Source organism: Podarcis erhardii (genome assembly GCF_964252035.2).
Source record: "Podarcis erhardii genome assembly, chromosome: 6".
In the NCBI taxonomy this organism is placed as follows: domain Eukaryota; kingdom Metazoa; phylum Chordata; class Lepidosauria; order Squamata; family Lacertidae; genus Podarcis; species Podarcis erhardii.
Window position 1 is genome coordinate 75729898 of NC_138510.1, and position 26301 is coordinate 75756198.

Sequence of the window (26301 nt, forward strand, 5' to 3'; positions counted from 1 at the left end):
GCAATGGCTGCTGTGTTATATTAGGGACAGAGTTAATAAAACCTGAATCAATATGTTCTAGTACAATTATCACATTCCTAAGGAGCACTTTATTTAATAGATGTCACTAATTTAGTCAAGATCTCAATATGATCATTAAGTAACAAAATCCTTAGGGGACTTATTTATGCTAAATTAATGTCAGCAGATTGCAGGATCAACATTATCTTTAAAAACACAAACACACACACACACACACACTCACGGAACATACTGCTTTTTTTTGGTAGCCCTTAATGTTTACTACGGTAAGTGAGTCGATAGTAGTATACATAATTTAAAAACCACAAAATTGTAATTTTAAGGGCTGTACACTATTATTTTTGTGTGGCCTGCCCATGTGCTTTTCAAGCTTCTGGTTCAAGAGTTTAGCTCTGTCTGCAGATAGAGAAAGCAGAGATTAAGCATTTGGTAAACTAGTTGGATTCAATAGACTAAAGGTGATTTGGCAGTATTTTTTTAAGGGTATAATCCAATTATTACACTAGGGATGATGTTAAAGCCTTTGATCTAGTGCAGGCATAAGCAAACTCAGCCCTCCAGATGTTTTGGGACTACAACTCCCACCATCCCTGACCACTGGTCCTGTTAGCTAGGGATGATGGGAGTTGTAGTTCCAAAACATCTGGAGGGCCGAGTTTGCCTGTGCCTGATCTAGTGGATATCTCTACTTGTGGAAGAACAGGGAAGCCAGTTTTTTGGGGGGGGGACTTCCGGGTTGGCACCTCCAGGCAATGGCAGAGTTCCTCCGATCGGGAGGAATTTGCTCCGTGGAAATTAGGGTCTGACCGCCACAGCGAAGGCGGAGACCCGTTGAAATCACAGGCGGGAGAAGCTTGTGAACTTGGGATTCGGCTGGCACCTTTTGCACCTCCCCTACTCGCGGGGAAACCCTGATTTGGGGATCCGGAGCGAAGTGGGGTGAGCGGCGCGGTGCTTTGAATCGACTGCTTCTTTCACGGAGTGAAGCCACATCGCTGTTGCCGGAGAGCGCTGACTTTTTCCTGTGGACAATTTGACTTTAAACAACTACCCGTGAGTAGAACGGAAAATTGGATCTTTAAATTCATTAATTTGGCATCGAAGCAGGAAGGTTTTAAACAGGAAGTCCACCTTCCTCTTTTGTAAATAGATTGAAGCAAAGACGTTGCAAGTTAAAGCCTTGGAAAGTATTTTGTAAAGGATTAAATCTCCATCGGTTAAAACTGTTAAAAAACCCCCTTGGAAGCAGGAGAAGAGGGGGGAAATTTTGGACTTAGTGAGCCTGCAGGAGAGAGTGAAAAATTAAATTACCACTGCTCTAAACCTGGAAAAGGGCTGCCAGCAGAATTAACGTTTTGGGAGAGTTCATTGACTGTGAACGGATAGCATGTTGACAGATGGCTAAATAAGAGAAATATATTGTTTCCATTGTCCTCTTTTGCATTCAAAAAGGAGGAAAAGTAATTGAAAATTGAAACTAACTTTATATTTTAAAATGCGCATGAAAGGATCGATACAAGTGGAGACTGTTTCCCTCTAGAGGGAGCTTTTGAAACTGTTACAAAAGTGGGTTTTTTCCAGCTGCAAGATAAGAGCTGTGAGAATCAGAGATTGACCTTGGACTTTAAGAATGTTGACAGAAGGAGCTTTAGTGACTGTTTTATGTAAGATAAGCTACTCGCTGGAACAGCTTCACAAAAAGACGGATGTTATGAATTCCAAACTTGAGAACTTGGAACAAAAAGTGATAAATTTGGGACAAAAAGTGACCATTAATACAGAAATTGCTCAGGATTTGATACAGGAAACTACTTTGACAGGACAAACTGGGGAGAAGAATGAGAAAGTTGTGGTTGTTGAAACTAAAGTAATACAAGTGGAAGCCCCAGCCTTTCAGAGGCAAATCGAGGACTATAAGTGGAGGCCTCTTATGTATGAATATAGAAAAAGTCAGAATTTGAAGATTGGAGCCCTGCCTGCACTGGAGAAGGAAGGTTGGATAGACTCTTTCATGCAGGGATTTATTGACCTTTGGGTTCTGAATCTGGGTCAGGAGGTGATTGGAGTTGTGGGGGTCTTTGGATCTGGAGGAGTCTTGAAACATGATTTGAGATATTGTATGGACCTTGGTTCTAGCTGTGGAGAGTTGGCTGGCCTGTCAAGAGGGAATGGGGGCATGGCTGGGTTGGGGCCTCCCCGAGACTTGCTCTTCAGCATTTTCAGCATCAAAGAATATGAAGAAGAATTGCAGAAGGGACTTGGAAAAGATTTAAGAGCCTCGGACAGAAGATCTCCAGGTTGATGAACTATATGGAATGGACGGAAATGATTGGCGGAATCCGAGACCAGGGAGAAGAGATGGTGGTAGAAGATTGGGAAAGTCTAAAGTTTGTACATAGAAATATTGTAAAATTAATGAGTGTTTGAAAATTGTTGGAATGAAACTTTATGGCTTTAGCAGAAATGCTATAAGGAGTTAAGTATAAATAAGTATTTTAGTATTAATGGAAAATAAGGTTAAAAATATGTTAAGACATTCATAATGATAAAGATAGAGAAAGATGGAAAGGATTTGCTGAAACAAGTAACAGAAGTGGAATACAAAAAGGGAGGTGAGAGGAAGTCGATGAAATAAGGGAATGAAAGATAGAATAATGAAATGGTATGCTATATGTTTTTTAAATTGTTGTTGTTTTGTTTAATTTAGTGTTAAGGTTGTGTTTTGTATTGTTTATTGTATTGTTTCTTCTTTTGTTCTTTTTCCTTGTCTACCGTAAATTTGAAAAGTAATAAAGATTATTATTATTAAAAAAAAGGGAAGCCAGTTTTTGCCAATTCCTTTCAGTTCCCACAACCTGCTCCAAAGACTTGAGGAACCCTCCTGAACAGGGTGGAAGAAGATATGAGGAGCTTCAGGGGCAAGGGTGAATCTGCAAAAATGCCTTCCCTTTGTTTTTCTATTAGTGGAAGTGTCTGCTGGATCAAAAGCCTTTCCATGAATGCAAAGGCACCCAATGGATCCCATCCATTATTCTTAATATTATGCTTATGGATGCAGATCTCAGGTATTATCTGAAAGAGGCATTTTCCCTGCACAGGAATAACTCTTCTGTGGCGATGCTAGCTATAACACTTGTATGCATCATTTAAAAACAAAGTAAGCTGTTTTTATGCATGTTCTGTGCAAATTTGCTGAATTGGAACTGGAACTGGAACTCATAGGGTTAGTCAGCAAAGATTTTGATTGAGTGACAGCCCTAGCTGGAAGGAATTCCCCTCTGTGCAAAAGTTATAATATGTCATAGGGATACGTCATGTCCCTGCATTGTATCCCCTGCGTCTTGTTCCTCTCCTGCAAATTCCATGCACCTGTCATTAAAGACAAGGTAGAAGGAATCTCCCAAAACCATCATTACAAAAGCATCATTAATTGACTACCTAGAAAGAGAGAGCAGGGCTGTTTTGACGTTAATGACTCACATGTCTACGCACATTGAGATTTGATGATGGTGATGGTGATGATGATGGGGTATTATTTATACCCCACCCATCTGGCTTGGTTTCCCATTTGGAATCATCCTCAGGTTCATTCACTTCCAGTATCCACCATACATAGAAAGCAATGCCCAGATCAAGAGATCTGTGGTTATCGTACATATGGTTATCTTTCCCTATCTTTCAAATGGCTGTTGGATTTTCCAGTTTGGTTAGCTTCTATTATTATTATTATTATTATTATTATTATTATTATCATTATCATCATCATCATCATCATCATCATCATCATCATACCACCCTATACCTAGGGGTCTCAGGGCAGTAAAATAAAGTTATAAAACCACAAAATACATAATACAAATAAAAACAACAACCCAATAGCCCCACCACCACCACAAAAAACAACACATTTTAACAGGGCATAGGATGTGAATCAGATCAACCAAAGGCCTGGTTAAAAAGGAATGTTTTTGCCTGGTGGCTAAAGGTGTATAGTGAAGGCGCCAGGTGAACTTCCCTGGGGAGAGAATTCCACAGGAGAGGTGGCCCATTCTTGTGTTGCCACCCTCCAAACCTCTTGAGGAGGAGGCACATGAAGAAGGGCCTCAGATGATGATTTCAGGGTCTGGGTGGTTTCATACGAAAAGAGGCAGTCCTTGAAGTATTGTGGTCCTGAGCCGGTTAAGGCTTTATAGGTCAAAACCAGCACTTTGAATACATGCAGTGAGCAGATTGGGGAAGGAGTAGGAAGGAAGCATAAATATGTTGAAGTTCCTCTGATCTTAGCAGATGTTGAGGTATATGGGCAAAATCACAGGCACACATTTTCTATACTCCAAAATTGCTTCTTTTCCTTGAAGATGGCCTAGATGTCAACCTTAGGAACAATAAGTGTTACTGAAAATTAGGGATAATAAATAATAACCTCTCTGGTTATGCTTTTCATTTTCTTAAAAATATATATTTAGCATACTTCACCAAGACCCCTTTTTTTGGGCTGTCTCGATATGCTACAAAAAAATTGCCCGGCATTTAAACAATGGCTTTCCAAGTGGAATACATGTTTATCTGCTAAAAAATTGTGAATGTGCAACCAAATCCCTCCCCAGCATACGCTCAGCAAATTGAGTATGCAGAGCCAAGAGTGGTATGAGACTTAATGCTCTTTATTGATCTAGACGTTGCCTAAGTGAACATAATAAGAAACAAGTTGCCCAACTGTTCTTTTTTCCTTGTTATTGATTACAAGAGTGGTAATTCTTAGTACAGCAACAACTGTTGTTCTCCATCTGGGTATTCAGTATAATAAGCTTTCCAGGTTTGTTCTCTCATGTGATTATACTACAGGCCATTGTGATTTATATAATCCTAAATCCTCTCATTGTTTGAGACCTTCCACGCGTAGGAATTTCCATGGGGTCATATTTCTTGATAATTGTACATGAGGCAACGTGCCAGGTTACCGTCCCTCTTGATTTAATCCATCTGACAAACCATGTACCCTTCATTCTTCATCCCACCCTTGGCTCAGGGAGGGGGGAAATCCCAGAAGTTAGGTGGGAATACATAAAGAGCTTTGGTTGTCTCTGTAACCGAGAGCTAGGCTAAACTATCAGCAATCTTTCCTCTGTTCTGAGATTACTCGGCTAGGCACAGCTGGGATTTTGTGAGGTGTACAGACAAGAAATAATGTCTGCGAGGGGAAGAGAGAAATCAAGAGCTCCTTTCCTTTTGACCTGCTGTGTTAATACTGATCTCATAGTGGAATGTACATAAGAAGTTGCCTTATGCTCTGTCAAACCATTGAACCCACCTCTCCTATTATTGTCTCCTCTGAATGACAGCAACTCTCTGGAGATTCAGGAAGAAGTTCTTTCCCCGGTTCCACTACCCGAATTTTATACATGCAAAACAGGTGGTTTCTCTCTGAGCTATAGCTGTTCTCACTCATGTTGCCTTTATGATGAATCCATTCCATGATCATAGCCTGCATTTAAGACTGCCTTGAGTAGCTGCCATTCTTTTACATTTGCAAAACAGCAGTTGTTTTCACTAGTGAAAATGGGGTGACTGTGGTGAGAATAATGGATTGAACTGATGAATTTCCCAGTTTGAATTTCCCCAGCATCAATTCCTGCCCCCCATAGTTGGCATTAATGAGGACTTCTGTCCAGTTAGGTATGAAAGTGCATTGTGGACAGGTTCCTGCAGCAACAAAATATGCTTATCCAATTATTCTAAAAAATAATAATAATAAAAATCCAAACAAACCAAAGATCTGAGACCAGAATTAAGGTGACTCAACCTCCAAAAAGTCAGGAAATAGGAAACAAAAGTTGGTACTTTAACAGTTGCATTAAGTGAGCCATTGTGGTGTTGTGCTATGCTATAAATGTTTCTTGCTTACAACTTCTGTTCCATGAACCTTCACTTTTACATGGTCTCAAATCCACATGGGGAGGATGGAATGCCTGTGGCCAGCAAGGTTGTTGTCCTAGTCCTTTGCTGCATTAAGAAACATGTGAGCTTTATTGCTAGAGGAATCCTATTGTGAGTTTGTCAATGCCTGTTTGTTGCTTACTCCAGTTGCTGCCAGTGTGATTGGTACAGCCACCACGCATGTGTTTTCTAGTACTAGTATGATTGATGATGGTGCTGGTAATGAAAAATATCAAAGCAAGTTTTGAAGGCAACCCACCAGTTTCATAGAGTTGAAAGGCAACAAGAAAGGGTGTATCTTGGCAGTGTAGAGGTGGTGAATTGTACCGATTTTGAGGAGCAGTGTGTAGCTTAGTTGTTTATATTCCAGTGCCTTTGCAGAGCACTTGCCTCTTCCCCTATTCCATATATCTTGGCACTGGAAGGATGCAATTTGAAGCAAAGAATTGGTGTACCGTAAGAAGATGCTTAAACCTGAATTCTTTCAAACTGCAGTGACATACAGCCCAGCCTAATGTATCCCACCAATCATTTCAGGTTCCAAACCAACCCCAGATGTCTTGCAGCATAGCTGCTGCTTGAAACATAAAGGTAAAGGGTAAAGGGACCCCTGACTACTAGGTCCAGTAGTGACCGACTCTGGAGTTGCGGCGCTCATCTTGCTTTATTGGCCGAGGGAACCAGCGTACAGCTTCCAGGTCATGTGGCCAGCATGACTAAGCCGCTTCTGGCGAATAAGAGCAGCACACAGAAATGCCATTACCTTCCTGCCAGAGCGGTACCTATTCATCTACTTGCACTTTGACGTGCTTTCGAACTGCTAGGTTGGCAGGAGCAGGGACCGAGCAACGGGAGCTCACCCTGTCACGGGGATTCGAACCTCCGACCTTCTGATCGGCAAGCACTAGGCTCTGTGGTTTAACCCACAGTGCCACCCTGCTTGAAACATGGCAGCACATAAATGCCCCCTTCAGCGCCGATCGTGTTGCAGTTCTAGATCCAGGACAAGAGACTGGGGACAATCCTGCCATTCCTTCTTACTAAAGTGCCCCACTAAAAGCCTGTTCTAGAGTGGGCCAACATAAGGGTGACCAGTGGTGCTAGAAGAATTATTTTCAAAACCAAAATCCCCCTTGGGGTGAGAACGAGCTTGCAGATGCAATAAGGGGAAGGCCAGGGTTATGACATATGAGCTGCAAACGATTCTGTCCTGTATGTACCACTGCCATGGTAAAAAAGAATTCTGGAAGTCTGAAAGCAGGGAAAGAAGTGAGTGTGTGATTTTCATCATTTTAGTGCATGTGAGGGATGTGTGTGTGAGGAGTGAGCGAGAGAGGTGGACAATATATACAGACTCTGTTTGAGAGAGGTTCCTGTATTATATATATGTGTGCTTGTGTAAGGGAGTTTGTGGGTTAGCAATAAACACCCCCTTTTGCTTTGAACACACTTGCTACTAGCATGTGACCATTGGACGAATGGTCTACAGTGAATGCTTAGGTCATCATTGACGTAAAGGATATGTTAAGATGACCAGAAAGTGATTTGCTGTGAACAGCCATTTGCTCCAGGGTAGTTTTCATGCCCTTGGACATGAAAGTGGTTGAGCACAGAGTGCTGGAAATGGACAGTGTATGGAAATTGAACAGCAGCTGTGTGGGTGAGTAAGCCTGGTTTTCTCTTCCCAGTGCTTTTCATTTCTCTTTCCCCTGCTTTCTCCCTCTCTCATTCCATTTGGACCCTATCCTGAAATCTGCAGCTGCTTTCTTTCATTGGGTTACATTTTTTCTTATATTCATTTACACTGGAGAGTGAAATAGAGGTGATGGTTGTGTTGGTTGTTGATGTCACCATGGTCCAGGCAAATGAGATCCCAAAAAAAGGGAGCTGATTTTTCTACCGGCTGGAGATCACAACTGCTTTTTCCTTTTGCAAACTTGTTTTCCATTGTGTTGGGGGTGTTTCAGTTGTCAGAAGGTCAGAATTCCCACCAACCCTCATCTCATATAATGGGCATTGCTCTGTGTGGTGAGACATTCACATCCAATAGTGTGTAGAGGCCAGTCCTTTTTCTCTCTCTGGAAAAACAGGTGCCATGAAGTTGGTATAGTAACTGTCACACTTTTTAACCAAAAGAGAGAGAGGTGTCTGTACTCAACATGATATTGTTGCAGTAAGCGCCACACTTTTTAACAATATCCCCTGAAAAAAGCACTGCTAGTGGGAAACTTTATTCATTCCACTATTAAGAACTGAACAAAATCCTCAATTGTTTGCTGCTTGTAGTGGCTTTCTGTGCAGATAAAGCCACTACAGGAAATTTTTGTAGCTGTCACCAGGTAACAACTATACAATGTGCCCTGGCACTACCTGCTTTAAGGAATCACCTGCTTTTAATCTTTGTTAACCTAAAAGCTTCTGTTATGATTAATTGCACCTAATTGGTGTTTTTAAACAAGCAAATGCTGGAACCTAAAATATATGGCTTGGAGACCCTGATTTCAAAACAACATTTGTAGGCATTCACTCTTAGCTACATGTGTCTTGTGTGTAATTGCCGTTACTTTCATTATCAGTTATTAAAGGAAAATGCCACAAACTTTAGAAATTAATAAGGTAGGGTGTGTGTGTGGGTGTGTGTGTGTATATGAGTGAAATACAACAATCAGTGATAATAAATGCCACAGGAGCCGCAGAACCTAGTTAAAATAACATCACTCCTCACATACCCCAGAAACAATCAATTATGGCTAGCTCCTTCATTTCTATAATTAATTTTGAATTCCAGTTGGTTTTCCTTCCATCCCTCCTTCCTTCCTTCGTTCTTCAGACACAGAAGGACCATTGTGCTGCCTGAAGCCCAGTGTGTCTATATTTCAAAATGATTGATTGTGGGAGACATTGGCATTGAACTACATTGGGATGATTTCCTTTACTTAAAAGCAGAAATATTTTCCTGTTTTTTTAAACACACAAACTCACACATACACACACACTCCACTAATTGGGCAATTAAACTTCCCAGAAACTTTTATTCTGCTTAAACATCAAAGCTTTCCCTTGAGCATTTCTAGATTGACCAGGATTCTCCCTTAATTGTTCAGCTTTGCAGGGAAATGAGATACTGATGGGAGCAGGCCATTCTGAGCTGTACCACCATAGCTATGTATTTCTTTCACAGAAGACCACAGGCCAGCTTTGCAGCTGATTAGATGACAGACACAATACTTATAGCCACAATAACAACAATTTGACGGGCATTTCATGGAGTTCCTGGCTGCTCACTTTTTTTAAAAAAATGGCTTTGCAGTTGTTTTCATGAATTATCTTCTTTTGTGGGTCACCATAAGCCCTATCCATGTGCTACTCATGTGTAGGGCATAAGTGTGTAGAGAGTATACATGTTTTCTACACATTTTTCACTCAGGGAACTTCACCTCAAAATGGAAGCTCAAATTTCAAAGGACACCTGTGTTTCAGTTCCCATTTTGTTTCCACACGTGCAACTCAGGTTACATTTGCATTAAAATATGAACCAAATGGCTCTCCCGTCTTTATGCAAAACAAAGGTAACTGTGGGTGTTAACACTTCAGAATTAATCTATGTCAGTCGGAGTAGGAAGAAGTTAATACCGTTCATTTGAATTTGGTTACCTGGAGGTCTGAGGAGAGCAATGAGGTAGCAGTTCCTCTTGGGATAATGCAGTCAAAACTGTGACTCCGCAAAGAGACTCCTAACTCGTTCCATTTCTCTTGTTCTGTAGAACTTGCACGACCGCAACCATTCTGTGCTAGCGGTTTTTATCAGAGCCACATTCCTGCAGCACTTGACTATTGCAAAAGACCACCGAAGAGGAAGCGCGGAGCAGAGCTGGAAAGGGGCTAAGGGCAATAAAAGGAAGCCAGGCTGATGAATATTCTAAGTGAGTTTCAGGAGCTCCTTTTGCCTAGAGAAGTGCTGGAATTCTCATTGCTCGAGTCATTCACAGCTTAAGTCTTTGCAGGAATGGTTACATTTGCAAGGGGTGAATGCAGTTATCGGGGAGCTTTTTGCAACTCTAAATTGTGAGATGCTTTCATGGGGGTTCGGCTGGCTTTGTCGGGCCCATTATTTCTTCCCTCTGTATATAGCTGTGATGTTGCTATAGCACCTGTTACTCCTTTCTTAGCTGCCTAGAGGTCTTGTGTGGCAGTGAATCCTATTGTGTCCTAGGTAGCCCTTTTTAAATGAATGCACAGACAACATTCTCCCCCTTCCCTCCTGCTCAAATGCTATATAATTTTCCGTAGCTGAAGGTTACAGAACTATATCGGAAAGAGCAAATCAAACCATTCATGGAAAGATCCTCTCTGTAATTGCATTTGTTCAGCGCTAATTAACATACCATTGGAAACAATAGTGTCATCAGATAATCTCATTGATCGTTACCAAATTGGGCAGCAAAAGAGAAATTAAAAGTCTGAGCATTGGTGCACTTTATTTTATTTTTTTTTATGTCGCAAGATTGATTTATTCCCTTATCCCTAAAAAGTAAGTAATCACCTAGTGCCAATTATTATCTTCTGATTAACTATGCAGTGCCACCTGGTGTGCAGATGGGAAGAATATTACATATCAAGGGCTCTGTTCACACCCACCCACATGCATTAAAAACCTATGTGACAAAAAGTGAACAGATGTTCATTTTGCTTGTGATGCAGAAAGAAATTGTGCCTCTTGCTCCTGATTAATAAACTAAATTTGGAAGATATTTTCTGCATATGGACTTCTTCTCTCTCTTTTTTTTTTTTTTTTTTGACCAGAGACCAGCACAAGTATTTTAGGAAGACATATACACACATAATTTCTAATGCCAGTTTTGTCGTCTCATTATTACTGTACATTCCAGCCTCCACCATCCCTTCTAAACCTCCCTACTGAGTTTCTCACCTCCCATAAGGAGAGTGGGAGGGTAGGAACATCTGAAGCATTTTTCGCATCTTCTCTGCCCAATATGGCTACATTTTCTGCTAAATAAATAAATAAATAAGATCGAGAAAGAAAGAGGAAGCGATGGCTACATTCTGCAGGGGGCACTATTTGGGATTCTCCAGGAAGAGAGAGATCTCTGGGCAATAATATGAGGAGCATGCAGAATGGGGGGCCACTGTGCGTCTGTGCTCTTTTCATGGCAATCTTTATTTTCCTGCCAAACTGATTATTCAATAGATTGCACTAAAGCATTTTCTTTTAAAGCAACAACAAAGCTTTTGTTTGGGCAGCATTTTAACCCTAGATTCCCTCCCCCCATTTAAATTAAGCATGGAGAATTTGGTTTGAAGTGTACATGTGACTAGATCCGTCTGCTAAAAGTTCCAACACTGAGATGTTGAGCTGGTTCAGACTTAACACGAAACCAGTCTTCTGTAACTGGTGCTCTCCGGATGTGTAGGACTCCAACTCTCATCAGCCTCAAACAGCACGGCCAGTGGTCAGGGATGATGGGAGTTGTGGTCTGAAACATTGTTTCATGCTATGTGTATGAACTATAATAATAAACAATGAAACTTCTTTCTACTACAGTGGTACCTTGGGTTACATACGCTTCAGGTTACATACGTTTCAGGTTACAGACTCCGCTAACCCAGAAATAGTACCTCGGGTTAAGAACTTTGCTGCTGTGAACTGCCCTGAAACTTATGGTAAAGGGATGCGGGTGGCGCTGTGGTCTAAACCGCTGACCCTCTTGGGCTTGCTGATCGGAAGGTTGGCGGTTCGAATTCCTGCGACGGGGTGAGTTCCCTTGCTCTGTCCCGGCTCCTGCCAACCTAGCAGTTCGAAAGCATGCCAATCCTGCTGTGGTGGGAAGGTAAACGGTGTTTCCATGTGTTCTGGTTTCCATCATGGTGTTCTGTTGCACCAGAAGCAGTTTAGTCATGCTGGCCACATGACCTGGAAAGCTGTCTGTGGACAAATGCCGGCTCCCTCGGCCTGAAAGTGAGATGAGCGCCGCAACCCCACAGTCGCCTTAGACTGGACTTAACCATCCAGGGATCCTTTACTTTTACCTTTTTTAAACCTTTACTACTACTACTATTACTACTACTACTACTACTACTACTACTACTAATAATAATAATTTCCATCAGAGCTGCACTTTGCTTATGCAGACTCAGACCAGTAGTCCATCAGTCACGGGATTGCCTACCCTGGCTGGAAATGACTCTCCATGGTTTCAGGAAGGAGACCTTCCTAACTTTACCTGGAGATGACAGAGAATAAAGCAGCATAGCCTTTACAGTGGTACCTCGGGTTACACACGCTTCAGGTTACAGACTCCACTAACCCAGAAATAGTACCCCGGGTTAAGAGCTTTGCTTCAGGATGAGAACAGAAATTGTGCTCCGGCGGCGCGGCAGCAGTGGATATCCCATTAGCTAAAGTGGTGCTTCAGGTTAAGAACAGTTTCAGGTTAAGTACGGACCTCTGGAACGAATTAAGTACTTAACCCGAGGTACCACTGTACATGCATCCCTTCCCTTCCCTTCTGCCATGCAGTTCGCATTTCATTTCAGTTTCAAAGCTACTTTGTGCTACATACTCATCAGATATTGCCATTTCACAAAGTTCTGTTTTGTTATTTGGGTTATATGGATAAAATCTACTAAAAACTTTTAAAAAATAGATTTTAATTTTTAAAAAAGAACATTGGCCAATTTCTGAGCAAGCCAACTTCAAAACATGGATTATGTGCTCTGTGAAGTTAGTTTGCTTAACTAACTAGAAGGGAGGCAGGTTTGGTTTGTCGTAGGTTGTGCCTGTAGCACTAAATCTATATTTTAGCATTGCTTCTGAACTGGGCCTCTTTGGAGGCCAAGGGAGAGAAGGCAAAGCCCCATGATCAAGCTAAACAATGAGGATGCAGGTGAAAGTCTTTGATCTGGAGCATTTTGAAAGATGACAGTGATTCGGCCTGGATGGAAGACTGTCCATTAACATAATTGTTGTGTTTCATTTCTGTCTGTAAAGTGCATGCAGTGTACCAGCAGAAAGGAGAAGTGTTGTCTTGAATTGGGACTAGACAACAAAATTCTTAATGCGACAAGTTCTGCAGTATCTTTGCAGAACGAATTATGATTTCTGTTTTTTGTGACAAATCATGGAGATGTTTCATTTTTCTTAGGAGTTCTGTCACATACATAGGTCAATGAAGTTTTTCACACCTAGCATAAAAAGGATTAGCACCCTTTCATGAAGTGGAGAGACTGCCCACTCTCTGCTGCCAACAGAGTTTCCAGTTGCAGATGCTCACCCTGGTGATGTTAGTTTCTGACAGAGCCAAATAAGCGCTGGAACCACCCACTGAAATGTCAGTAATGTTGGCATTCTAAAATAAATGACAATTCTGTTCTTAAATAATGTGTATAAAATTTCACATGAAGCAGTGGATAATCTTACGGCTGTGTAATGGAGCTGGGGGGAGCACAGTGATTCCTTTATTATGCTATACCTAAATGTTACAACCATTTGCCATCATGAGCATTCTCAAAATCTGACTTGGGTCTAGCAAGCCGATCCCTAAGCTACTCCATCCACTTGGTCCCCAAGCCAAAAGGCCCAAACAGGCCCACTCCAAATGTACTGTTGCAAAGAGAGTTTCTATTTTGGGGTCTTAATGTGCCATGGAGTTTAGTTCATTTGACCCGGTACAGCTGAGGATGCTCTACCACTGAGCCACAGTTTCCTGCTTCCAGACAATTTTATTTTAATGTTGTGCTACCTTATTGCATATGAGCCGTGACAAAATACAAAATTTAAATAATGGCTCCTGAAATGCATGCTCATTTCCCCCCTCCATTTTACCCGCCCCCTGAGGCAGCTCCTGGATTCTGAAACTCTACTGAAAAAAAAATGGGGGGAGGAGATGCACCAAAATCTCTTGATGTCTGGTGCCAATTACTGGCGGGTGTCTTCCATGCTAAGGAATAAAAGGTTCCAAGCAATTTTCCCATCTAGAAATGTATTTTTATAAATACTTTTTCTTAAAACACAAATATTTTATTATTTAAATAATTCAACATTAATACATACATATTACGAATATACAAACATACATTTCATACAATCCTTAAAAATATTCATACATACCTACACTCAATCCCACAGATACTTCCTTTTCCCACCACCATCCCTCACCCCTCACCCCGCCCTTGTGTTAGACTTCCAGTCTACTCAATTGCAATTTCTTTCCACTTCTATTACTTTCTTTCACACACTTTTAAACCAATTTTTTACTTCTTTTTCTGTTATACATTGTTATCCATCTTATTTAGTATTTCAGTATTTATTCTAACAGGAGTTCTGATTTTTCAATATGATTTTGCAAGTATCCTTTAAACAGCTTCCAGTCCTTGTCTATCTTCTCTTTTGAGATCCTTCCAATTTCTCCCATTTTTTGGGATATATTGTAATACTCCAATAATTTGACAAGCCACTCTGTTTTTGTTGGTATAATACCACTTTTCCAATTTTTCGCAATCAATAGCCTTGCGGCTACTGTTGCATATAAATATAATGTCTTGTCTTCTTCCTTTAGACTTCCTGGTACTATTCCCAATAGAAAACCTTCTGATGTTTTCCTACAGTCATTTCCCCCCTATAAGTTCTTATTGCCTGCCCAGTAAGGGGTGTAGCTGTTTTGACACATTAAAAGAAACCTCAAATATATGAAGGAGATTTTAGGAATGTGTCAAAGGGTTGTCTGGGAAATCCTCTAGGAAGACAGTTTGCTATAGCTTATCCCGCATGTCTAGTTCTCAATTGATAATCCTGTTGTAGAAGGGCCAAGCTCATGTCAGACTTAATTTAAACCAATTGAGGTTAATTATTTCAGTAGCCAGCACAGCTAGCCTTGACTTGGTGCCCCAACGTGCTTGAACCATTTGTCCCTTCCATTCTCCTTTTCTTGGATGTCTTAACTAGGGCTGAGCCAAAACTATTTTGGCATCTCTTTCTTCCAGTGATATTTTGCCAATGCTTGGGTGGGGGAGAATCACCTATTCATCTGCCATTTCTCTTCATTGGCTGTGTTGACATCTTGTAGGCAAATCTGATTGGCTGTGGTGCCATCCCATTGAGTGTGTGACCATCATTTAACAGGAAGCTTCACTGCATTCTTGGTGGACTTTATATGCCAAATCTGATTGGCATAATCATCCTTTGATGTAATTCCATTCAGTACGTGATCTCCAGTCGGCTGGGATCATCAATGTGACTCATTCAAGGGGAAGAAAAAAACAATGAACACAATTGAAGAGAAGTATGACATCATCATCATCATGTATTATTTTTACCCTGCCTATCTGGCTGGGTTTCCCCAGCCACTCTGGGTGGCTTCCAACAAAATATTAAAATACAGTAGTCCGTCAAACATTTAAAGCTTCCCTAAACAGGACTGCCTTCAGATGTCTTCTAAAAGTCTGGTCGTTGTTGTTGAGCATTAGCAATGGATGATGGCCCTAAGTCAGCTTAGGGACATGGGTGGTGCTGTGGGTTAAACCACAGAGCCTAGGACTTGCCGATCAGAAGGTCAGCAGTTTGAATCCCTGCAATGGGGTGAGCTCCCATTGCTCAGTCCCTGCTCCTGCCCACCTAAGCAGTTCAAAAGCATGCCAAAAAGTGCAAGTAGATAAATAGGTATTTCTCCGGCGGGAAGGTAAACGGCGTTTCCGTGCGCTGCTCTGGTTCACCAGAAGCGGCTTAGTCATTCTGGCCACATGACCCGGAAGCTGTATGCCGGCTCCCTCGGCCAATATAGTGAGATGAGCACCGCAACCCCAGAGTCGGTCATGACTGGACCTAATGGTCAGGGGTCCCTTTACCATTACCTTTAAGTCAGCTTAATAAAGGGGAATATTCTCAGAATCTAAGAAGTCTTAAAGAAAACATTCTATTGCACTTTGGAGTAAAAAAAAGTTCAGTGGGACAAGGATTCGCACAGACACGGCTTTAGACTCAAGTATTTTAGGGGACATTTAAAGGCAGCAAAGAAAGATCTCGTTTTGCTTAGTTTCAATTCTGTCTTTGCTTGCACCAGATAACTACTAGGTTTCATGATGCAACAGGATTTTTATTTTTATTTTCAACAATGCACGAGTTCCTTGTTATTTTCATTTGTGCCTATAAGTGAAGGCTAAAAGGAGGAAACACTGTTTTTATAGACATAATTTTAAAACCACAATATCACTTTTTTTAAAGGGCATTACTTAGCCAACACTTCCACACTGTTATAGAACAAGCTTTCAGAAGCTGCTATGCACCATTATTTGCTTCCTAGCTTCAGATCCAAAAAAGAAAACAACATTGCTTTTCTCTCTCTTGTCAAGGCTATTTATTTCTTGGGTCAATGTGGAGAAGGAAAGCCGTGAAGAATGGACACTTTACACAGTGATCCTAAACACATTACATGAAAGATTGTTTTGCTAAAATCAATGGGACTTATTGCCACATAATGTGTTTAGGATCATGATGTTAGTCACTTAATTAAACATTCCTTTTTGAGTGTACTCTATGGCAATATAAATTATCTGGAGAATGGTTTAGGAGCAAGAATAACATGCACATAAAGCTATTTTTTCCCTGATGGCGATAGGTGATGCATTTTATGTGTTTTGTTGTGCCATGTTGGACAAATCCATCATAAATAGTTCTTTGTGCGGATGACATTGATCTACATTACTGCACCATAAATTCATCCTGTAATTTGGAACAGTTGACTTTCTGGCCCAGTACTTGAATAGAAAGGCTCTTGTAAGCCATGCGTGAGCTGTCTTGTGTAATATGTGCCATAATTTCTAGGGAGTTTTACGGGAACGTCTGCACCCTTACTAGATGGGTTTTGTGTTGTATGTACAATATCTGTACACTTCACAGGAAGATTTAAGGGAGGGAACTGTTAGAAAACTGGAAGGAAAAGAATATGCATGCCAGATAATAAAACCACATATTCACCTAATAATAAAATGGCTGGCTACATCACAAGAGAAAATATTTTCAGAGTCTGTTGTCCTTGGCAGCGGTTTCTATTAAAAGGACTTCATTGTCTATTGTCTATTCATTTCCACATGTATACTGAGTGGCATTAAATTGATACATAACATTTGAACAGTTGGCATTCTAATTTCCTAGGTATTGCCAGACATACTCCTCCTTTCTGTAATTTAAATTGATTTTAGGCAATGTGTCTATGCCAGAGGAAGAACTGTAACATAGGCCATAATGGAAAATTATAAATAAGTTTCAGTGGCTCAATACTGTACTCGTTCAAAGACCTTCCTAATTAATGGCCTTTTCCTGATTAGAGTTTAATGGGGGGAAATCAGTGATAACAATTTAATGGTTAAAAAGATGTGGTCTATTAGTCTTCAAAGCCACTGTTTATCAAACAATTTTTGGCCTAAGTCAAAAGTTGGATATTTTTTGGTATAAATTAAATAATAACTTTTTGGTTTCATTTCCTGTATACTAAATAATAACAGCAGGGTCTCTTTGGTCATGGAATCTTTGCTTCTGTAAAAATATTAAGGATTTCTTGTTGCATTAAAAAGGGGAAATATAAGGTCTTTGATCTGGGGCAAATATTCTGTTGTCTGTAGTAGTAACAGATGGTATACAAATGTTTTGCCATTACTGAAGCTAGGAGGTCATGCTCATTTCTGTCAATCCCAGGAAGCCAAGGACTGGTTGAGACAAAAGGAGAGGTAAGACTGAAGGTCAGGTCTCTTTGTTACCCAGACCAGCCCTTCCCCATTGCCTGTGGCCTTCTCCTCATGTCTTTTTGCTTTTTTTAAACTTTAAAACTGTTTATTCAGGCTGCCCACAATGGCTAGCAAGGGGTCTTGTAGCAACTGAACACCTTGAATGCACATAGAGGATGTCCCCTGGAAGAGACAGATCTTGATGATGTTCACCTGCTCCCAGGAGGAATTGTATGGGGTGAGGGGACATGGCTGTCCTCAAGGTTTACAAAATATCCGTGCCTTGCTTTTGTGCCCCCAAACATGACGCTCATCCTGTCCTTTTGATGCCAACGGCGATGCGTGTCTCATGTGTGGACCGCTTGTAGCAACATGCAAGTAGGCTTGTATTACAGCCATTGTGCAACCCAGTAGATACCATAAACATTAAAGTTTAATATCAAAAATATTTGTTCTCAAAACCTGCAAGCAAAAAGAAAAGAAAAGTTGGGTACGAAAAATTGAGCTTTTTGGTTATATAATTCTTCAGAACAAAGAGGGGTTTTGCTCGTTATCCAACTTGACTCCTTGTGTGATAGAATATGAAGCATTATGAGGAAAGATCAAAACAACGTATTACTAGAAGAACTATTTCCTATTCAGGGGACAGTTTCCAATACTCAAATAATTTCTGTCTACTGTTACTCTTAAGACAAAAAATAAATAAAAATGCTGTATCTGATAGCCCTTTGTTCACATACATTTCTGTGTTCTCCAAAGAACTGTCTTCATAAGACTCTATCATGTGTACCATACTATTTTCTGAAATGAAGTTTTAATAATTTATCCAAAATGAAAAAAAGGAAAGATTTATATTGCATAGCTTCTGCTCGGAGAACTATTTCACACTTTGAAACAAAACAATATATCTTTGAGTTGCTTTGTTTATGGATTTGCAATTTCTTTAAAGAATGGCCTACCTAAGGAGGCCTGAACATAATATTTATGCATTTCTGCTGTGACTTAGAGCTCCAACTAAGATTATGTGTGTGAATTTAATTGTAGCATAAAACATAAGAATTACACCCTTATAAAACACTTGTGTGGTTAAAGAAAACCCACCAAAATGCAGCACACATTAAGGGATTCCATGTTTCAAATGAGTATCCAGTAATAAAGAAAGGTCGTGGGGCTAGCCAGTGAATAAAAGTCAGAACTGAGAATGAAGTGCCTTCCCTGTTTAGGACTGGGCATTGATAGAAACTGATAATGTTTGATTAATGAGAGGCAGCTTTGCAGTGGGTGAAAACATCTGTAAGAAATGATTTATTATTTCAAGGGTATTGGGAGCTTGCCGTATCTTGCAGATTTAACTATGTGTGCCTGAATAAAATAAATGAGATGCAACATGTGAAAAATGAAAACACATTACTTGCAAAGGATGTGTCACAAGCAGGGTATTTTCGTTCAAGTGCACTTTGTCATGGGGATTTTTTAATGTGGTTCTGAATACAAATCATTTAACTGGTTCATAAAATCAACTCAGTTGGAATTCTTGCATCTATCATCCAAGACAGAAATGAGGGTTAAACTTAATGTGCTGTAACTTTCCTTAAATGTTCATGTTTTTATTGTGTTCAGCTATTGAAATGACACATATCGGGCAAAGGAAGGGAAAAAAAAAATAGTGATGAGAGAACTGCCTTCTTATTTCAAAATGAAAATGTAAACTGCACTGATTAACTTCATGAACACCAGGAAAAAATGCTGCACCCTACAAACCCCGACTCTTCTGCAACCTTTATCTTGATGATAATTTATAACATAATCCCTGCTGCTGCCTAAACCCATCCTATCTGCCCTTCTCTTGTAAGGAACATCTTTCTTCTCCATCTGGTATCTGGGCTGATGACCTTTTCCTCCATTTCTGCAAAGTCAACTGAGGACAGCTGTCTACTCAACAAGAGTAGATGAGAGAGGCGATGGCGCATAGATACTAGGCTCCACTCCCTACCTGGATTCTTCTGGGAAATGCAGATTATCTTGAGACAGGTGCAAAATATATACACCTGATGACTTTGGACAAGACCTAGAAGAGTCATGGGGAAAGGAAGCATAGGTTCATGTTTCAGTTGCAACATCCAAAGCTGTGGCAGGCTTCTCTCCCTTTTTTAAAAAATAATAATAATTTGATTCTATATTCTAAAAATAAAGACGACTTCAGATTTCATGTGGCACAGGGTTTTAACCTTGCTTTTGGATATATTTTTACTTTCTTGCTGAGAGATCAGGACCTGTTCCTTAATTATATAAGTGATAGAACAGGGTTTTCTCCCCCTGACTGTATTTGCATATTGGTACTGTATTTACTCTCATAATATAACACGATTTAAATGAGCAGAGTAAGAATTGCAGAGCAAGGGAGCTTAATTTGCAATACAGTCAGGAATTGTGTGCTGAGAATGATAATATTTTATGCCTGTTATTTTTGAATCTTGGCAGCATCACTAAATAAAACAGGAGCAAGCACTTTACTAATTTAAAGTGCAAAACCTGCAGAAAGGGTTCTAATTTTGGTTCTCCTTTTCTGAACCTGTGGAATAAATTTGCCCAGAAAACCTATGGAATCTTTCAGCTGACTCAAGCTTTCACCAAGTTGCTCGTGTATGCTTAGTTAATATATTATTTGAAATCAAGAGCCCCAGAAGTTTTAATGTATGGTTTTCACTTCTAGTTGCACTGCATCATGGAATTTGTGATCTTAAAGCTACCTAAACACAGGATTTCTACTCTATGACTGTGATTGATGAGATTGCTCTAGGTGCTTTTCTGCAAGTCTGTGCACGCTGTAAGAATGCTTAATTTTTTGAGGTGTGATAGTAATGCAAAATTGTGGGTTGGGGTGAATTCGTTCCATGGTGCATGTCAATATTGTTGCCATTCTGTTCAAAGCAAGGAATTGCAATACTTCATCAGACTTCAGTTTTTGTAGCTGTTGGTGGAATATTTAATTTAAATTTCTAGTTTCTTGAGCGCATTGGAAATATTCTGGTCAGATACTTAGAGCAGGGGTAGACAGATATTGTTGGACTTGAATCCGTCGGCATGGCCAATGGTCAGGAATCATGGAAGTAATGGCCCATCTGCCACCATATTGGCTCTCTTTGACTTAGAGGATGATATACATAAATTGCAGACATTTTATCTGGCTAATAAAGAAGAAAAGCCTTACACAATTATGATCCACCATCAGAAATACCCTAAATATTGATGTTGATCAAAATATAAGGGATCTTGTATATACTTTTACCAGGCTTCATAGTGGGATGGATTTGTCTAAATATGAATCTGGAAGTTTATATTAAATGTTTCAAAAATATGAGGTAGGACTATGGGCATTTAGGGAAGTTGTTGTCTTAATGGATTTTCATTTACTTACCTGAGTTCTTTTGTTGTTGCTGCTTCTTCTTCTAGCTGGAGTTTAGTCGCTCCACCCAAGATTCCCAACATTTTTCTTTACCTGGAAGTAAAATTCATGCAGGCACAAATATCAGTCACATTAACCATTTGGGGGGGGGGAATAACTGGCTTTCTACATATAATTTATAAAATCAAATGAGGCCTGTGTCTGGTCATCATGTTGTAGCACTCCAAGACTGTTGCATCCCAAGGGAGATCCGCATGGGCCTAGCCAGGACTTTTGTTAGGGGAGGCAGAACTAACGTGATTGGTCAGTTCATTAAGTATTTCTATTGATTTACTTGATCATGGTAGGGCAGCTACCCCCCCCCCCGGCTATGCCCATGAAGATCTGTATACAATATCATATATTCTTCCTATCCCTCTAGCCCAGGCATGCCCAAACTTGGCCCTCCAACTCTTTTGGGACTACAACTCCCACCATCCCTAGCTAACAGGACCAGTGGTCAAGGATGATAGGAATTGTAGTCCTAAAACAGCTGGAGGGCCAAGTTTGGCCATGCCTGCCCTAGCCCGTTCCATAAAAGCAGACTCACCCAGTCTACTCAAAGATCATGGTTGTCTGGATGCTCCACTGCAACATTAATTTACAAGTGGAAGCCTGGTCTTTAGCTACCCTGTACAGATCTGGACTCAAGGAAAACACAGATGTCAGAAGTTTGTTACCCTCATCTTTGAGGGCCTAGTCTGGAAGCTCTAGCTGGTATAGAATGAATGCAGTGGTCAGACTGCTGATGGATTTACATGGCTAGCAATACATAACACCATTCTTAAAACATCTGCACTGACAACCCATCGGCTTCCAACTCAGGTTCAAAGTCCTTGTATTAATTTACAAAGCTCTGAACAAGATAGGCCCATGTTACCTTAGGGATCTGAATCCTTGTATCCCAACTCAATCACCTAGATCATCTACAGGAGTTTAGCTGCTAATCCCCCATATTAATGAAATTATTCTGATATGGACACAAAATTGAGCTTTTAGTGACATTGGGCAAGTACTAGGGAACATTCTTCCAATAGAGATTCAGCAAACACCTGCTGTTTTTAACCTTTAAATGTCTCCTGAAAACTTTTCTAGGCTGCCAAGCTTAGGCAGGCAATTAAGAAAACATCTTTCTGTCAATTATTAGTGAATTATCCCTGGTTTTAACTTTTATGGGATTTTTTTAAAATTGTATGGCTATGATTGTTGTAATTTCTTTAATGAAATTGGAGTGTGCAGTGTTTTTTGTAAATAAATAAGGAAAGCAAGATTATGAGTATGCTGAATGGAGGCATTTTTTTTCTCAATTAACAGCTTTGGTCAGATTGGCTTCTGTTTTGTCTGCTTTTACATTATTTTTCTTGTTTTCTCCTACAACAGCAAAAAGGTGTTTTATCTGTTGCCCTTTGCAATTGAGAAAACGTCTTAACCCCCCTCCAATAAAAGCATTTGATTTCTTTTATCACAGTTGTTGCGCATAGTTACGCTCTAGCAGGAAACTGTGATTACCTTCCAAAAGTGTCCCGGAACCCTAAATAGGAGAGAGAAGTGACTTCCAACCTCCAAGCTCATCAGATATGTTAGTGTCATATCATGCCAACTACCATGCTTTGGGATTATCTCTGTAACAGATGTAAACCTAGAGAACATATGGAAGAACAGCTGCACGCTAATGTCCTATGGGCTTCAGCAGTATCTTGACCCTTGTAAATTTTGGAAAGAGAAGAATTAGGTAGTTAGAGTTTATGGGTATACTGCTGTGCAGTCACTCCTGTAATGTATAATTGAAGAAACATGTTGAAGGTGCTGGAAGCAAAGACTAGCTGGGGGAGATCCTTATGCATCTGTTGCCTCTATTCTGGGGGGACTAAATGTTATCACTTAGCAGGCAACTCAGTATCTTGGCAAGCATATATTAGCAGATGTCTACATGTCAGCGTCTTGGTTTAGGGTCTTTGAGACCTGTAATATTCCACCAGCGCTCTACCTTGCCTTAGGATCAAAGCTTTTTCTTTCTTTCAGCTTCTTTGCCTCTCATAAGAGAATGTAAAGAAATGGTTTTCATACCATCATTCATCTGTAAAGAGGTCATGGGAAGATTATGACCATAATAAGAAAACTGGGAGGGGGTGAACATTACATTGCATTGATCAAGGCTTTAAATAACTCTTCTTAAAGGACTTCTTCTAAGGCCAGTAGTGTAAGTTGTTACTGTTCATGTTATGAAACACTTAAACAAATAAATCTGAAATAAAGAATTGCCTGTTCACCAGGTTACGTTTCACACAAGTTAAAGGCTATTGCAGTTTCTGATGCTAATGTTTTTAGAGTGAACAGAACCCGCTTCTCTGTTTCACCCTGAAATGCTGGGAGCAGCAGCTGCTGTTAAACCCTTCAGAGAGAGAGAGAACTGGTAAATATATTCTTGCAGGATGGCAACTGGTTTTCTCACTCCCTCCCACAGCAAGAGAAGATATAAGAAAACACATTGTGTGGGCGTGTTGGCCAGGGCTGATTTTATTTCTGATGACTGAAGCAGTCTAAAATACTGTCTACATATTGCAATCCCTGCCACCCCCAATATTTGTTAGTAACTCACTTTTGTTATATGGAAATTTCAAAAAAAAATGGGTAGGGGGTAGGGCTCCTTGATGCTTCTTTTGGCAATTGTTGGATGGGTGTTTGCAGATATTTCCAGTCTAGGATGGTTCTTACTTTTGCATTCATGTGAGCTATATAATGTGACCTAGCAGCTGCAGTACGGGGTACAGTGGTACCTCTGGTTACGTACTTAATTCATTCCGGAGGTCCGTTCTTAACCAGAAACTCTTCTTAACCTGAAGTACCACTTTAGCTAATGGGGCCTCCTGCTGCTGCCGCACCGCTGCTGCGCAATTTCTGTTCTCATCCTGACGCAAAGTTCTTAACCTGAGGTACTATTTCTGGGTTAGCGGAGTCTATAATCTGAAGTGTATGTAACCTGAAGCATATGTAACCCGAGGTACCACTGTACTGGGAACAAGGTTTAAATTGCTTGGCTGATCATGAGCATTAGGAAGACATTGCGTTGCATTTGCCATTTTGATAATAAAGCTCTTGTGTCTAGGAGAAATCAGCCATCCTAATGAAATCAGGCTCCTTGATCCTTGTATGTGTGTACATCAACACAAAAAACATATGTACATTTCTAAGCCCTCTATGTCCTCAGTCTCGTATGCTACAACCAGTTAGGGGGTTCTTGCAAGTAGGGCAGTAGTGCTCCTCAGGCCCACTGGTCACGAACAGCTGAGCTGAACCCTTTTACTCTCATGTAAATTGCCTTACAAATATGTAACACAGACCCAAGATAGTTAGATACATAGAAAGATAAATCCTAAGATATGCACCAAATCAGTAAATTTCAGATGTCTGAAATAGTTTCCAATGCTGCCTTTCCTTTCCTAACCAACCTTAGACTGGTGTAACTCTAAGAATGTTTTAAGCACTTGCTTCGTGGACAGCACCCCTCTTATGTCTAGTGTGAGACACAGATCTCAGTTGCATGATAATCCAAAAGCTAAAGGGAAATGGCCAAAAAGCACATCCCAACCTTTCACAATTTAATCATTTCAAGTTTGGGGCAGGAGGAGTTGGGTGGACAACAGGGTCAGCATCCTTTCAGAGAGGATCTTGGAGGTTCACTCAGTTTAGTGTTTAGGCAGGAACCAGAACTTGACACCTTGCTAAGCCAGGGAAATACCTGGAGCAATGTGTGAACTTGAGGAAGTTTCTCTTTTCCTCCTTGCCAGAAAGCAGGAAAACATCTTGCTTGTCCAGTCCCATCACTCAGGGCCTGAAATTTGGGAACGACTGTGCCTGTCCCACTCTCCAAAAGGAGGGTAGAAGGGGGTGTAATAGGGGTTGAGACAACATCTCAATTTCTGCCTTGCTTTCAATCGCCCACTTGGTCTCCTGGTTTAAGCCATGTAATGGTTTTTTGAATGCAACCTTCATATTAATCAAGCCCGGGCCCCTTTTTCTGCAAGTGGAAGTCGGGACACTGAAGGTGCCGTCACACTAAGATAACATCACTTGATGGCCTCAGGGTTTGAGCAGGATGATATAGGGGAAGGCAGTTAGGTAAATAGATCATAGATAAATAGATTCTAGGCTAGGGGGAGAGGGGATAGAGACAGAGACAGACTTTGGAACCATTACTGGAAAAGGCCTTCCTATTGGTTGCCGTTGGTTATACTTCCATCAGTGGCAGAACACAGAGCAGAGCCTCCTCTGGTTTCTATGTTCATGTGGCAGACTATCTTTTCCATACTCTGATCTTAAACCATTGATGTTCTAAGGTTGAATTGTGCTTGTAAACAAGACCTATTATTAAAAATACCAGCAATTATGTGGACCATACCTTCTTATTGGCATCTCCCAGTAGGGAGAAATACAAAACAGAATAGCGAATAGCAATTCCTTAGCAATTGAACATTTTAGCCTATGTTATCATTCTCTTCAAAGTGTTTTGTAAATTGGTGATACCTTTTATTGGATTTGAAATGTGCCTAAAAGTGTTGCATACTTTGGAACTCTTCAAAACTCATTCATAAGGCATAGGTGTCCAAAATGAAACTAAAGTGGAGTACATTACTTGCTAACAAGGACTTAATGTACATCCTTTTATTTTCATTTAATGCATTAGGCAGTTGGTTAACTGGTCTATTGGAAGAACAGAAGAGATTTTCTGGGCACTTCATAATCATTTGTGGACTATTAATTTTATTCAGCGGAAACGTTTTGAAACTGTGTTCCATCCCTAATTCTATGTTGGTTTCACAGAACCCTTTGTTAAGGCAATCAGTGATTAAGGTGTGTGTGTGTGTGTGTGTGTGTGTGTGTGTGTGTATTTGTTTGCACTTCCCTTCCCTGCTGAAATTTCATATATATCTATATATAAATTTCAACAGGGAATGGAAGTGCATATGTCGCAGAATGACTAATTATCATTACATGCATTTATCATTAAGTAAACATCACGCAGGACAGCCAGATTGTTTACTTAAACTGCATAATACCAGGGAATGGGAGATAGCTCTAGAACACAGGATTATGTTGCCGGAATGGCACTATTTATTAAGCTATGATAACGCTAATGTTCCTCTTTGATGTATAGCATGTGC

At 40.4% G+C, this 26301-nt stretch overlaps 1 protein-coding gene across 5 annotated transcripts in view; it reads left to right on the forward strand.

The window, feature by feature from the left end:
* The window catches only part of DPYD (dihydropyrimidine dehydrogenase), a 514189-nt gene that overhangs the window by 184013 nt on the left and 303875 nt on the right, over positions 1-26301 (forward strand). The gene's annotated exons all lie outside the window — the stretch shown is intronic.